This window comes from Scophthalmus maximus, chromosome 16 (genome assembly GCF_022379125.1).
Source record: "Scophthalmus maximus strain ysfricsl-2021 chromosome 16, ASM2237912v1, whole genome shotgun sequence".
Classification (NCBI taxonomy): domain Eukaryota; kingdom Metazoa; phylum Chordata; class Actinopteri; order Pleuronectiformes; family Scophthalmidae; genus Scophthalmus; species Scophthalmus maximus.
This window is the reverse complement of record NC_061530.1, coordinates 5,699,228-5,709,589: the sequence shown is the minus strand read 5'-3', so window position 1 is coordinate 5,709,589 and position 10,362 is coordinate 5,699,228. Positions and strand designations below refer to the sequence as shown.

Genomic DNA, 10,362 nt, shown 5'->3' with positions numbered 1-10,362 from the left:
TGCTGAGGCTTGTCATTTAGCAAGCGAGCAGGTGGGTAACGAAATGTAGGAAGTGCAAAGGCATGGCGTCAGAAGATGAGGCTTTTGATAATGTTGACGCTGTAAAATTACAAAAACAAACTCGGCCTTGACTAGAATTGCAGTATATTGCAACTCCCCTGGCCTCCGCCATTTCTGAAATGGTCAGCAAACACACCACCACTTGGAACATCTGAGCTTATAGGAAATCCGGAGGGATTCATATGGACTCGTGAACACGGTTAACAACAACCTCATTTGAAGGCAGCGGACATCTGCGCAACAAGTCAATTGATTGACTGAATACATTAATCCTCCACTTTTCCCCGACTGACAGCAGTGCGAGAGGTGGCGAACCGAAAGTTGCATCAGTATTTCCTGAGATTGTCCTCCACCAAAAAGACGACCCAAAGGGTCGTTCGTGAAGCGACGCATTGGGACGTATGTGGTCGCTTTAAAGAGCGCTGACCTCTAGGGGTGGCCCCTAGAGGTCAGCGGTGGACCTGGTAAGTCCGTCTAGTTTGTGTTTTTATATGGATTTCCTTATATTCAGTAAAGTAATCATGCTGATTCTCTGCCACGTCACCCTTACATTTACAAGCTCATCAACCGTGCGTTGGTAAAGCAAATAAAGGCCCACAATGCTCTGAGTTTTTTTTACCACATACAAAGTTAGTCGTTTGAGTTGGAGGAATGTGAGCATACCTTTTTGTAAACGACCACATGCTCGTCTGTTTGAATGGTTTGGACGAAGCTGTTTGTTGCCACCTCTGATTATTGTCTTACTACCGGAGACAATGATGAATTTAGTGCATAGTTCCTTTTTACATAATTGTTCGATTTTTGTTTATTTGCCAAAAAGGTCACACATTTTGTCATGGTCGAGTCAACTTTTTTATTTTGTAAAAAAAACCAGCTGTACAGCGGTATTTCTGCCCGTAGTTATGTCGACTAAATTAACAGTGGAGTAGAAGTAGGCAGCAGGTGTGTGAGATGGAATCCAGAAACCCTGCATCATAATGGGTCTCTCACCTTTCATCCTCATCTCACCTCTCTTTCACCCACCATTTTCTTGCCCCCCCCCCCCCCAACTCATTTTCAATTTCACCACGAGCCTTTTCTCCGCCACACAAGCTTTAATCGCCACCTCTCCCCGCGAGTTAGACAAACAAGTTCACCTTCGCCTCATCACCCCAAACATCTGCTCAGGCTATTATCATCATCTTAAGTTACCTATCCAAAGCCTGCCGTTATGAATCTTAATACTGCAATGCTTTTGAAGCCAGTATCACAAATGCATACTTCAGTGAAATATCTTCATCCTTTTCTACCACACTTTGATCACTAAGTAGGAGTGAAGCACAGAAACTGTTACAAGAACTCAAAATTGGACGTCAAGCAGAGGACAAGCGAGGTTTGCAATCCTTTACGAATGACACGGCACAATATTATTTCACTGTTATTTATGTTTTAGCTCTATTTTTCCAGATTGCTTCGCTTTATGAGAGGTTCGGCATAAAAAGGAAGCCAGAACCATCCAGAATTCTAGCTCGGTTATGAATTAGCATTCGTCTTCTTGTGATGGGGAAAGTGAGAGAAGATAGATATATTGCATAACTCACTCTGACTGGTCGGTGATACAGCAGTGGGGTAATCCTGATCCAGCAAGGGGGTGTCCTCACCCAGCCCTGTTGCTGCTCTACATGTACAACTGTCAGTGTGTGTGTGTGTGTGTGTGTGTGTGTGTGTGTGTGTGTGTGTGTGTGTGTGTAAAGCAACGAGTTCTCTCCTCCCAGCAGTCTGAAGCAGTCTGTGAGGCTATTTATAATGTGGGTTTTTGTTTGCAGCCCAGCATGTTACCTCCACTCACTTATCTCCGAGTTATTTGATAGAGAAGTGAGGTCATCGCAGGAGAGTGATTTCCATAAAACGAGCATTGCAGCGACTGGGAATGGATGAGTTCCAGTGGCTCAGTGGCTTGGTAATCGTTCAGACAGGCTCAACCACTCCTCCGTTTCTATCTGCCTTGATCTCAGACTGTTTGTTCACCCGGCCACAATATTTCAGGTTCGAAGTGGGGGAAAATTGCACTCGCAAGTGATAGATGCTTTGCCTCCGTCCGCCTATTGTTTTCCTTGCCGAACCGTTTTCAAGGTATAGGCTACCTCTCTGTTGACAATCCAAGGGATTTACTGCGCAGGTTCAACTCGACATTTTGAGAATTTTCCCTCATCTGTAACGTGAATATATAGTTAGTGTCAGTAGGTGCGTTAAAATACAAATACAAAATTCATTTTCTTCAGCTGTTCGACAGCGAAAGACCCCCAGGCGACTGGCTATAAATCCCACATTTTATAACACTAGGCACATGCTGAGAACTTTGACCACATTTGGCTACAAGCATTAGAAAAAAGGTTGATGCTCTATAGCATTGAGGAAAACCCTAAAGGGTTTGTCACTTCACTCATTAGAAATATAAAATGATCAATTAGTGCATATGTGTTTTTGGAAGTAACACCATACTGGACAACTCATGTACTGTGTTTTGCTGGGTACTGTATATTGAAAAACACGGTCCAGTCCTGTTTGCAAGAGTAGTTGATATTCATAAATGTCATTTTATCGTAGTTGATTCTTCATTATGTGAAGTTTTAAAATGATTTGACATATTTATGTAGTTAGTTCTCTTGATTGGAATCCTCCTTTAAAATTAAAGTTTTTAACTGTAAAAAAAAAAAATAAAAGTATCATAGCTATGGCCCTGCTTATCGTCCCTGAGTGTCCTTGACTGATTTGTCATGTGACTTGAACAGAATTTCCCATTGGGATTAAAAAAGTATCCATTAATCTGTGTAAATTAAAATTGTTTGAATGAATGTACGATCACAGCCAATGTTTTTACCACATCAACACCATTTTCTTTTCTTCAACACAGTTTCACGAGGATTTTACCTCTCAAAGGAAGCAGTTTGACAGACAGTCCAGCTCCTGGGAAAAGTGGCATCGCAGCAGGCGGGAAGGCATTAAGAGCGTTCAGCGATGCCCCGGGGCAGGCTCATGTGACACCCTGTAGGAGGAGGGCTAATATTTTACAGTCAGCTCGGTATTTACCAGGAGCTCGTACCGTCCACCCCAGATCGAGACCAAAGCATCAAAACGTTCGGAGGATTAGCGATGGACCTGCTCCTCGGCTCTTTTCCCGGGGGGGGGGGGGGGTGATGGCTCCCTTCGCTTATCGACGAGGGGTTCAGTTGTCGGCCATGTGGACTTCAAACCGCGGAGACGTCAACATCACGTTGAAGTCGGGCATCCAACATGCGACACCGCAGAACTCTTTTGCCCATGAGCTGCGGCCGTGACGTAACCCATGACACACCGCAACAAAATGTCGAAAATCCGCTTTTGTAAAACATGAGAGGGGAAAGTCAGCCTGCCTGATTGATGGAATTGTTACAGCGTCTACTTAACAATCCTCTAAATTTAGGTCTGATTTGGTATCCCTCCTCCGAGCGCGGCGCTCTGGCCCGCGACCCAGGCATTACCTCAGCCGCGGAGCTTTGAGTGAGCGCGGCGTGCTTGAAGAGCGGGCGAAGGGGCCGCCGTCATCCGGCCGTAATAGCAGCCGTCGGTATGTTGAACCGGGCCCAGGCTGGAGTGTAATGGCAAAACAAGCACAATTGTTCCCATCCAGATACATTACTGCCGCTGCAGCAAACTGAAAACACAAACTGGGGTTCGTGCCGGGGCCTGTTCACACGGCGAAGTCAAGAGAGCCAGGGGAGCCAGGTGGTCTGGGTTTCCTCAGAGCCCCTCGTACACCCGTACATCTTTATTTTCATTTTTTGACTCCGTCCTGCGTTTGTGAATAAAGTACAGTGCATTGTTGGGAATCCATGTAGCTGTATGTTAATAGAGGGAAAAAAAGCAAGGAAAGACGATGACATACGCCCTTACTGAGCTTGGGATACTATTTCATTGGTGTTAAAGGAGTACGTCACTGGATTACTATTACATATATTGAGTCCCAAGAGCAGTTGATCACATTTAACGTGGAGTAAAATCACTTGGCATGGGATATCCTGAAAATATTATTAAATATGTGTTTGTCTCACCGTGACAGAGAAGAGAGCTGCCCTGTTGCAAAGAACAAGAAAAAACCCCCCAAATCTTTTAAATGTTTGAATCACGTTTGTTAAATTTCAGCACATTCTTTTTGTTTGTTTTTTTACAGTTTCTAGTCACAGCAGGCAACTGGTACGCCTAATGTACACTACCTAGCACCAAATGACGATGAAGATACAGTAAAGTTGGCGACTAGCTGGTCAACACGACTTATTTATTTTCTCAGGAGGCGGTGGAGACCCAACATTAGCTTAAAGGAGCGTGAATGTCGGACTAAGTGTACATTCACCAGGTGCTGAACCTTATATTTACACATTTCAGAGTGAACGTTAATATCCCTCCTCCCGCCTCTCATGTGATAATGTCGTACTCGCAGCTTGTGCCGCCCCAAGAGGGCATATATTGATTCTTGCGGTTTAGGGAATGATTCTGGTGTACTTTTGTTTCCGGGCCCTTCCTTCCTCTCTATCAGTTTTAAGTATATATTTTGCCTTTATTAGACAGTAACAGCTGAGAGAGAAATGACACGTAGGGAGAGAGGAGGGGGGTTGGGTCCACCATCCAGGAGTTAAACTGGAGGCCTGCTGCCTGAGGACATGCACTGTGTCCATATGATGTCAGGTTTATTACACATGCTGCTGTGGATCGTTCAACTTTGTCATACCATTCTAACTGTGGCCGTTTGCGTGTACAATTTTGAATGTGCAAGGAGAAGACTTGAAGTGGTTTAGATGTATTTGGCTACAATCTTAGCCCATTCACATGTCTGGCTTCTTTTGTTGTTTTTTTGCCCTGACAAACTTTATGATAGTTATGTGGCCGCATTCCATATCTCGGCAGTTACTTTGGTTTGTATAGTGTTATCATAACAAATAGAAATGATGGCCAACACTATTTAAATAAGACCAACGTCGTCATGAATCAGAATTATTCTTTAACTATGTGGATTTGGACCCCTGATGTTCCTCCTTACGCTGACTGAACCATGCCGCCTCCCACAAACTCAACCCAAACCCACTAACTAAACACAGATGCCGAGTCTCCCCGCAGTGTGTATTAATACCTTCAGCGGGGCCTGAAACCGGCACCCTTACGACACTGACAGAGGAAAAGGAAGGACATTCCTGAAACCCAAACTCTTTCAATATCCAAAACGATACGGAACAAATCAAAGGCCGCGCAAAAAATTAATTAATTACGTATCGTGCTATGCTCTTCTCTGTTTTTCAGTTTGACTCAAAGACAGACCGATCAAATCCAAACGCCGCGCTGACATGTGTTTGATGAAGTTGCATTAATGCTGCATTGAGTTTCCCCTTCAGGACGACCCAGACTTCCTCGCCGCTCTAATAATGTGACGAGGGTGCATAGTAAGTAGCCCACTGTATGTTAATTCCTAAAGCGCTCCCACAGTTCAATGCAGAAATGGCTTTCATCCTCACCAGACTTTTCAGGATACAGACGTGTCACACGCCGCGGCATGAAATTTGATTTATGGGTGTGTAATCAGAGCATGGTCCACATCTATGATATGCAACGTATGAGGTCTTGTTCTGCCAAAAAAAAAAAAGAAAAGAAAAATGAGCGTGGTTGTTCTTCACGGTTCATGTCGATCACATTTACTGCGTTTCACTGTTGAAACCGTGTGAAAGAATTCAACGCTAACATGTACGGCGCAGCCGGGTTTATGTTAAGAGCATTTCTGTCTGCAGCCCGTGCAATGTGCACATTTTGAGCACCCTTCATTTCAAGCTGCTCATGTTCCTGTGGCGGAATTTCAGGAAACACAAGAATAGAACCTTTTTATTTTTAGAACAACAGCAAACACGCTGTTCCTACGTTACACAAATGACATGAATATTTCATGACATAACTTGTACAGTGAGCTTCTCCAAATGTATGTCATCATACTGAACGACCCGAGTCGCAAATGAAACAGGAGAGGCATAGTGTGCTCCTCACATCAGGCACGACTTCCAAAACAGAGTTTGTTCTCCAACACAATTCAGTGGAAGGATTCGAAACGTATCTTTCGAGCAGCGCTGGCAGCCAAACGATTACTCATTCAAATGAGTCCCTGATAATGTGGCAAAGTCCGAGAGAATGATCAAATTGCCAGTAAATGAAACTTGTTGTGCTCGAGAACTCCAGAGACACAGTGCATTGTTCTGCTTGACAACACGCTCTCTGGTCTTCCTCTGCTTGAAAAATGAACGTGGGACACGCGCGCGGCTCGTCGGGAAATCAAAGGAGGACGCGCTTTGAACTCATTCGCATGATGTCGGACAGTGGGAGCCCATTTTCCACTGAAAACACCAACAATGCGTAAAAAGCGCGCAATGGATATCCAGTGATTCCAAGCCCCCCCCCCCCCCCCCCCCCCCCCCCCCCCCCCCCCCCCCCCCCCCCCCCCCCCCCCCCCCCCCCCCCCCCCCCCCCCCCCCCAAACCTCTTATCTTGACTTAAGATTGATTTTGTGCCTTCAAAAGCGTTGACATCACACAGGGAGAGAACAGGATTCCGTCCGCCGAGCTTTCACCTGCATGTGTAAGCAACGTCCAGCGGGGTCTTTAATACATCAAATTTAGTTTGATGCATACTCTTTCTCAGCCAACACAAACAGTGCGCGGTTGCTTTTAAATCTCGGAGGACATCTTGGGACAGCCAGACAGGGGTGTAGAGATTACAGGGGGGGGGGGGGGGGGGGGGGGGGAACTAAATTAGGATTCCTTTCTCGTCTTACGTGGAAGTTTCAGGGCTGAGGAGAAACACTGCTGAGCCCCCGGTGTTTGAGCCAGCAGGTAGTTACAGTTTTACAGTTGTCTTAAAACCTTTCTAATATTGCAAATAACATATGGTAACTTAATACTTTACAGATTTTCAAACCTATTTTCATTACAATTATACATAAATATACACTTGTTAATATGCTCGGGGGCAGGTTTACATACACGACCTATCCATACACCTATGACAGACTGCATTCATACTGTATAGCCCTCTACACTATGAGTCATATTCACCCATTCGTGCCCACATTCATACTATATATTGCTCATCTCTATGACTCATCCATTCGCACACTGACCGCCATGAGTCATTTGGGGTTCAGTGTCTTGCCCAGGGACAATTCCACATGTGGACCAGAGGAGCCGGGGAATCCAACCACCGACCGCTGTACCTCCCGTGCCACAGCCGTCAGCATGACGCGTGGCCTGAGTCGCGGCAGGATTTCTCTCGGCCTATGTGAAGGAAGAAACATTACACGTGGTGTCCGGCATACTATGGATTTGCTAAAGGATGTTCCAAAGTTTGGACAGTATCGACAGTAACTATGGAGTCAAATAAGGGTCATGGCTTTTTCACAGCCTGTGTACAAAATTGCTCTCTCGTATCTGAATGTGTGCATTTGCAACACAAAGAAGTTCTAATGAAATCAAGTTTGTGGTTGTTTTATAAAGATGTGTCACTGTAGGCATATTTTGTTCACGTGTAAAAAAAAAAAAAATAAGTTGTGACCACACATATTTTGAAACTGTACATTTTTTTTTGGTGCATTTGTTACTAAAATTTGTGCCGGAATATTTTGAACTTTGAGGCTACACAAAGACTGAGAGGAAGACTCAATTTTTCCCATCTGTTCTGGTAAGCAAGCCGACTAGCCAATAAGCATATTGACCACTGACCATCCAATCAGACAGTCAAATTGTCCAATCAGGGCAAAAGCCCGTGTCCTGCTTCTGATTGGCTAATCCCTTAGTGGGATTTTGGTTTTGGATTTTGGATATTGGTGGGCTGGTACCTTTCATGATCTTCTTTTCTTTTTTGTGTAGAAAGCATCTGCCTAACCAACCAGTAATGTTGAGAGTGAAGAAGAATGTTAAAATTGTAGGCCATAAAACCAAAAACATTGAGCTAGTTGAGGCGAAAACACTCCATAGAGCTAAAGGAAATCAGAGTTTGGTAATATTTCTCAGAGCAGCCTCCAAAATCCATTGTTAAAATGTAAAAAGTTCATTCAATCCAATTCACCAACACCACAAACTATGGTTTTAGATCAAATCACACCTCTCTGAGAAGTATAGCATTTATTGTAAGGATTTCATTGGTGTTCATGTTATTTTGTCCACCTTCTGTATAGATAAAGGTTGAAAACTGGAGAAGAAGTTCCTCTCGGGGCCAGACATAGTAACGATTGTGTTGTCTGCAGTGTATTGAAATAAGACATCTGTCATGCACTCTGGCTGCCATTATCTCTACCCATGAATACACAACACACACACACACACACACACACACACATACACGTTAGTCTCGACCTTTAGGACAAGCGCGTGCCATCCAGCAGGTTTTTAGTGAGCGGAGAAGGGTGAAGGAAATGATCCATCACTCAGCGTAAACTCTAAACAGCCTAATGACACGTGGCAATATAAAATGGAAAATTCAAATAAACACCAGTGGGCCTGTTTGGAGGCACTCCTGGTACAATAGCCCAAACACTGGGCATTTGAGTAATCATTACTAGTCATAACTCAGCACACTGGGGATGTTAAATAAACAGTATACTTCTGTAAGGCATATACAACAAGGCCCAAATTTACTTTAGCCGTATCACAGGAATCTGCGAGCTAAAGGACACTCACCAGCCACGCCAGAGACAGTATCTTTTAATGTCACGTCACATCTGTTCATCAACAGTGAAGCCCTTCCACTCGTAGTAAGAAAAACTTACTACTGTATGCCCTGGTGGCCTCTGAGCTGAGATGCGGCCGTTGCATGACATAACCAAATCCCTAAATTGTTTCGAAACCTTCAAAGGTCAGTGCATATATATATATATATATATATGTGTGTGCGTGTGTGTGCAATACAGTAGATATTATTTCACCATTTCCAGCACGCTTGACTTGCCAGTTATATCTCTACATTTAGTTCAACTTGAAGGGGGGGGGGGGATCGTTTTCACTCTTACTCGAGCGCACGCTTGTCGTAACCTCAGAAATGATTTATAAAAAACCATGAGCTGGGGAGCATCCAGATCTGGATGTGGACGCTGACTTCATAGGTGAAAACCCTGCCTCTCATTTGCGCCTAATTGGGCCTCATTACATGGCCATTAGGAAGAGATCCGTGAACCCGGCCGGGCCACGCTTCACGGCGGGTTAACAGCGATGCCATGTGCTGTTGTGAAGCCCAGGTAAGGGTGTCACTGCAGGGCTAGGACCCAGTGGACCTTCAGTTAGCGGCAAAATTGAGGCTATTATGTAACTACTATTGAGTACAATTTGATGCAATTTAAAAATGAGGGGGGGGGGGATAATCACTTAATAAATAGTGCTCTTAGAGGATTACAGAGTGGTTATTTAAAAACGACCTCATGCTGTAGAACGGTAGTCTGTAACAATGCAGACTTTCTTTCTTTTTTTGGGGCTTTCTTTTTACTAGGTCACACTTCACCCTTTTTCACATCAACATGTCGAAAAAACTGAAATGATTAAAGCACCTACACCAGATCAAAACTTCCGTTCCGGTCAACCAGGGACCATGGTAGAGAATCCGCCCGCACAAGTCAGCAAGCCGTCCACGTTTGGACAAATCTCATCCTCATGACTTGGAAACCTCCTGAAATGAACCCACAGTTTAGCCTCTACAGGGTTAATCTCTCTAAAAGTAAAACCATTTTTGATAATTGTCAAGGAATAACTTTTTCTTAAAAAAAGCAACCCACATTTCTTTTGCAAAGTAATTTATCACAATAAGTATCCTGCACTTTCTGTTATCTAGAAAAAAGATCAGGTATGTTTAAAAGACACGAATGCCATCCTCAGTATCTAGCTCGTGATTTAGTGAAAGCATGGATAAATGTTTTTTTTCCCTCTTGGACAGTTTGGGCAGTCAATTTTTTGAATAAAACTAAAATAAGCCTCTTCGATTTTGTTGCTAGTACCATAATACATGAGCATGTTTGACTCTGTGTCTTCATCAAACTCCATGAAACCTCTTTTTTTCAACAATTTGACAAAATACCATAAAATTCTGTAATTCTACCACTGAGTGAGGTGGCAGTCATTACTATATTCTTTTATCTTTTAACTTTAACCATAATAATAACAACTGACTTCTATGACTTCTACTTGATACTGTATGTCTTCATATGTCTTCATATGTATGTTGTCAATAAGTTGCTTATTTACACATAAAGCAGTCCTTTTGTTTCTGGCC

General features: G+C 43.7%; 1 long non-coding RNA gene across 1 annotated transcript; it reads right to left on the bottom strand.

Moving 5' to 3' along the window:
- Positions 1–902: 902 nt before the first annotated feature.
- On the bottom strand, positions 903–6,307 carry LOC118286966. Its single transcript, XR_007029807.1, has 4 exons — positions 6,103–6,307; positions 5,583–5,693; positions 2,971–3,871; positions 903–2,251 (listed from the first exon to the last, which is right to left on the bottom strand). It is a non-coding gene; the product is annotated as an uncharacterized LOC118286966 (long non-coding RNA).
- Between the last annotated feature and the right edge of the window lie 4,055 nt (positions 6,308–10,362).